The sequence below is a fragment of the Coregonus lavaretus genome (assembly GCF_964263955.1).
Source record: "Coregonus lavaretus genome assembly, contig: HAP1_SCAFFOLD_489, whole genome shotgun sequence".
Classification (NCBI taxonomy): domain Eukaryota; kingdom Metazoa; phylum Chordata; class Actinopteri; order Salmoniformes; family Salmonidae; genus Coregonus; species Coregonus lavaretus.
In genome coordinates this window covers 82,199-87,685 of record NW_028162170.1, presented here as the reverse complement: position 1 = coordinate 87,685, position 5,487 = coordinate 82,199, and the positions used below count along the sequence as shown (strand labels likewise).

At 44.9% G+C, this 5,487-nt stretch overlaps 1 long non-coding RNA gene across 1 annotated transcript; it reads left to right on the top strand.

Annotated features, from left to right (window-relative positions):
* Nucleotides 1–3,493: 3,493 nt before the first annotated feature.
* LOC311119504 lies at nucleotides 3,494–4,466 on the top strand. Its single transcript, XR_014611982.1, has 3 exons — nucleotides 3,494–3,627; nucleotides 4,015–4,093; nucleotides 4,353–4,466. It is a non-coding gene; the product is annotated as an uncharacterized lncRNA (long non-coding RNA).
* The last annotated feature ends 1,021 nt before the right edge of the window (nucleotides 4,467–5,487 follow it).

Below are 5,487 nucleotides of genomic sequence, written 5' to 3'. Positions count from 1 at the left end.
TGTTGTCTGGACCTATGGCAGTCTCTATGGGGGTGCCACAGGGTTCAATTCTTGGGCCGACACTTTTCTCCGTGTATATCAATGATGTCGCTCTTGCTGCTGGTGACTCTCAGATCCACCTCTACGCAGACGACACCATTTTGTATACATCTGGCCCTTCATTGGACACTGTGTTAACAAACCTCCAAACGAGCTTCAATGCCATACAACACTCCTTCAGTAGCCTCCAACTGCTCTTAAACACTAGTAAAACTAAATGTATGCTTTTCAATCGAACGCTGCTGGCACCCGCCCTCCCGACTAGAATCACCACTCTCGACGGGTCTGACCTAGAGTATGTGGACAACTACAAATACCTAGGTGTCTGGTTAGACTGTAAACTCTCCTTCCAGACTCACATAAAGAATCTCCAATCCAAAGTTAAATCTAGAATCGGCTTCCTATTTCGCAAACAAAGCCTCCTTCACTCATGCTGCCAAACATGCCCTCGTAAAACTGACTATCCTACCGATCCTTGACTTCGGCGATGTCATTTACAAAATAGCCTCCAACACTCTACTCAGCAAACTGGATGTAGTCTATCACAGTGCCATCCGTTTTGTCTCCAAAGCCCCATACACTACCCACCACTGTGACCTGTACGCTCTTGTTGGCTGGTCCTCACTACATGTTCGTCGTCAAACCCACTGGCTCCAGGCCATCTATAAATCACTGCTAGGCAAATCCCCGCCTTATCTTAGCTCATTGGTCACCATAGCAGCACCCACCCGTAGTCTGCGCTCCAGCAGGTATATCTCACTGGTCATTCCCAAAGCCAACACCTCCTTTGGCCGCCATTCCTTCCAGTTCTCTGCTGCCAATGACTGGAACGAATTGCAAAAATCTCTGAAGCTGGAGACTCTTATCTCCCTCACTAACTTTAAGCATCAGTTGTCAGAGCACCTTACCGATCACTGCACCTGTACACAGCCCATCTGAAATTAGGCCACCCAACTACCTCATCCCTATATTGTTATTTATTTTGCTCTTTTGCACCCCGGTATCTCTATTTGCACATAATCTCTTGCACATCTAGCATTCCAGTGTTAATACTATTGTAATTATTTTGCACTATAGCCTATTTATTGCCTTACCTCCATAACTTGCTACATTTGCACACACTGTATATATATTTTCTGTTGTATTTTTTGACTTTATGTTTTTTTACCCCAAATGTAACTCTGTGTTATTTTTATCGCACTGCTTTGCTTTATCTTGGCCAGGTCGCAGTTGTAAATGAGAACTTGTTCTCAACTGGCTTACCTGGTTAAATAAAGGTGAATTTTTTATTTTTTTTTAATAAGTTTGCAAATGTGATGATGCATGGAATGCTTGATATATTCTTCATGGAGAAAATTAGCTTCCCCAAACTTGAGAGCAAGACTGGCCTAAACGCGCTAATGTTTTCCTTTGCTAATGTGCGTCCCGCCCCCCTGTCAGCTGTCAGTTTTGTCGATGACCACGTACATAAGACACGCCAATCACCGACACCTGAAGTTCCATGACCATCACAGCCCTAGTTGTATGCTTGAGTTTGTTCAGAGGAGGCTTTGAATAAAATCCGATCTGAGTGTGAAATGCCTTACTGAGGGTAAATGGAAGCTCCTCTTGTGCCCGGCTCAGCCTTATACAGTTTAAGGTACTTTACCGTATCCATTTCAGTAAGGCCAGATTGTCCAAATTCTACCCAAATATTGATGGTACATGTGACAGGTGTAAAAGCTCCTTGGTGGACTTGACCCACATGTTCTGGTCCTGTCCCCGTCTGGCAGATTATTTGTCCACTATTTAAAACCCTTTCTGAAGCATTTGATATAAAGTTGCAGCCTAGTGCAGAAATTGCTATTTTTGGAGTACCAAACAACAATCCTTCTCTGACCAATAGACAGCTAGATGCCATTGCCTTTGCCTCCCTGTTAGCCCGCAGAAGGATTTTATTGGATTGGAAATCTATCAATCCTCCCTTAGCCTCTCTTTGGCTCGAAGATCTGAAGCTGTTCCTAAAATGAGAAAAAATGAAGTTACCATTCGAGGGTCAACCAACTCATTTTATTCCTCCTGGGACCCGATGATATCCTATTTTGAACAGCTCCAAACACTTCCTCCAGATTAGTACTCTTGGCCCCACCTTGAGATTACTGCTATATAGGCCTATAAAATCACTTAATCACCTGAAATTGTTAGGCTATTACATTTTTGCTTGAAGTAACGTTGTTGTATACTTTTATTTTGTTTTCTGACATGTAAGTCAATTACTTTCCCTTTCTTTTTAAATGTGTTTGGAGGCATTCTGGGGGGAGGGGGAGGTCAAAGGGGGACTAAAAGGGGAGAAATGTACCATGTCTATGTTATCTTTCATTCATTGTGAATACAAAATATATAATTTTAAAGGGAAGGCTTTGATGCCAGATTTAGCGGATTTTGCTGTTTAGTTTTCCTCAACCTGTGTTTTGTTTCTCTCTCCTCTCCCTGTTAGATGGTGAGGCTGCTTCTCTCCAGAGGAGCCAACATTAATGCCTTTGACAAGAAGGATCGCCGAGCAATCCACTGGGCTGCTTACATGGGTGATGAGTTTACCACATCATTTACATTCTGACTAATGTCCTTTATACCAATGAATGAATGAATGGACTGTGTGTTAGTCTCACAGCTCAGCTGTATGAGCCACGTCTAGTGTGTTATTATGTCAGAATCATGTACTAAGTAGGTTGATTAGATGTTTTCAGTTGTACTAACATGATGTAGGTGTTGCTTATGGTGCTGTGTACCACTGTAACTAATCTATCTCTCCCTCTCGCTGCCTATCTCTCTGTGTTTGTATCTCTGTTTCTCTCTTAACCCCCTTACTATCTCCCTCCCTTCTCTCTCTCTCTCTCTCTCTCTCTCTCTCTCTCTCTCTCTCTCTCTCTCTCTCTCTCTCTCTCTCTCTCTCTCTCTCTCTCTCTCTCTCTCTCTCTCTCTCTCTATTTATCCCTCCCCCTCTCTCTCTACCATAGGGCACATTGAGGTGGTGAAACTGCTGGCCTCTCATGGATCAGAGGTGTCCTGTAAAGACAAGAAGGCCTACACCCCTCTCCACTCTGCAGCCTCCAGTGGAATGATCAGTGTGGTCAAGTACCTCCTGGACCTTGGAGTGGATGTGAGTCAACACGCATTCAAATGTGTAGTCACTGTTCAATTACAACTCAATGAAAATACAGAGCTCTAGTGGGTTGGCGAATGATTTCCTTTCAAGTAATGAAGAGATGGAGGTTGGAGCCAGTGTTTTGGGCCAGGGGGTTTTCAGAACCAAGTGACCTGATCAGGAATGTATTGTTTTGTTCCCCCCCCCCCCCCTCTCTCTCTCCACTCTTTTCCCTCCCTTGCTCCCTCCAGATAAATGAGCCCAATGGTTACGGTAACACCCCCCTCCACGTGGCATGCTACAACGGGCAGGACGTGGTCGTGAATGAGCTGATCGAGTGCGGCGCCAACGTGAACCAGGTGAACGAGAAGGGTTTCGCCCCACTCCACTTCACGGCCGCCTCGCGCCATGGGGCGCTCTGCTTGGAGCTGCTGGTGGGCAACGGGGCCCTCGTCAACATCAAGGTGAGGAGACCGGATGACCAACACTGTGTCTGAACTAAATAACACCCTATTCCCTATGTAGTGCACTACTTTTGACCAGGGGCCCATAGAGCAAGGAGCCGTGATGACACTGGCTGTGTCCCAAATGGCACCCTGTTCCCTTTATAAGTACACTACTTTGGTTCAAAAAGTAGTTCACTATGAAGAGAATAGGGTGCCATTTGGGACGCACACACTGACGCAGCACATGGCTTAGTATTTGGCCCTGGTCTACATTCAAATACCAATGGAATAGGCCTAACAATGCAAACTAAATGCAATCAAGCGCTCCTCCAATACGTGTTTGATTTTGCCTGTGGTCAGCAGCACAGACTGCCGTGTGAACCATCTTTGTCTTTCTATCTGCAGAGTAAAGATGGAAAGACCCCCCTCCACATGACGGCCATCCACGGACGCTTCTCCAGATCTCAAGCCATCATCCAGAATGGTGAGTCGCTGTGAATGCTCTCAACTGAATATATATGAACCAGTAGGCTCTTCAGCATTGTCTTTTGTCTTCAAACCATGATTCACTGGCACAGAGCAATGTTACTTGCAATGTGGTTGAACATGAAGCTTCATGAGGCCTCTAGGGTCAAGTGGTTGACGTGTGTGTGTGTCTGTGTGTGTGTCTGTGTGTGTGTGTGTGTGTGTGTCTGTGTGTGTGTGTCTGTGTGTGTGTGTCTGTGTGTGTGTGTGTTCTGTAGGTGCTGAGATCGACTGTGAAGAAAATAATGGAAACACACCCCTGCACATCTCTGCTCGCTACGGCCACGAGTTACTCATCAATACACTCATCACGAACGGAGCTGACACAGCCAAGTGAGAACACACACACACACAGTTTCCAGCAATAATGCAACATGCATCTGCAATTCTGTCATTGACCGAATTCCCGCTTGGAGACTATGCTCAACACATTGTGGTGTGTGGGGGGTTGATAGACAGGGCATTGCAGCATTCTGATGTGTTGATCTGCTGTGGGGTTTAATGAGGACTGTGATGTGGTGCTGTTTCCAATCTTAGCTGAATCAACTGTAAGTCACTCTGGATAAGAGTGTCTGCTTAAAGTCTAAAATGTAAAAATGTGTTGCAGGCGAGGCGTCCATGGGATGTTCCCCCTCCACCTGGCTGCTCTCAGTGGGTTCTCTGACTGCTGTCGGAAGCTCCTCTCATCAGGCTTTGATATAGACACCCCTGACGACTTTGGAAGGACCTGTTTACATGCTGCAGCAGCTGGAGGGTGAGTGGACTGGTCCAGGCTTTACACCAAGGAATATTTAGTTCATGAACTGGAAAGCCACCAGAAAGAACAAACACATATTCACACTCTTACATTTCACATGGTTTAGCAGTATTGTTTAGAGTTATTTAAAAAATCGTATAGATCATTAGTGCGGTATCATTTCTGTATAATGTGGTTCCATGCCATGGTGGTATTGACTTGAGCTCTGGTCTAAATTGTCTTTATATCTTCTTGAAAGAGAAGCCTGCAAACTGCTCTTGCTAGTATCACTTTTTATTATTGCTTTTATTAGCATTATAAAAACAGTGATACTAGCAAGAGCAGTGTACGGGTTTCTCTTTTCTTTCAGGTTCTCATTGTTACCATCCACCTGATAGCTCAGATGTGAAAGGGCCTTTCTGAACTTGATATCTTGTTACCATCCACCTGATAGCTCAGATGAACGAGAGCCTTTCTGAACTTGATATCTTGTTACCATCCACCTGATAGCTCAGATGTACGAGAGCCTTTCTGAACTTGATATCTTGTTACCATCCACCTGATAGCTCAGATGTACGAGAGCCTTTCTGAACTTGATATCTTGTTACCATCCACCT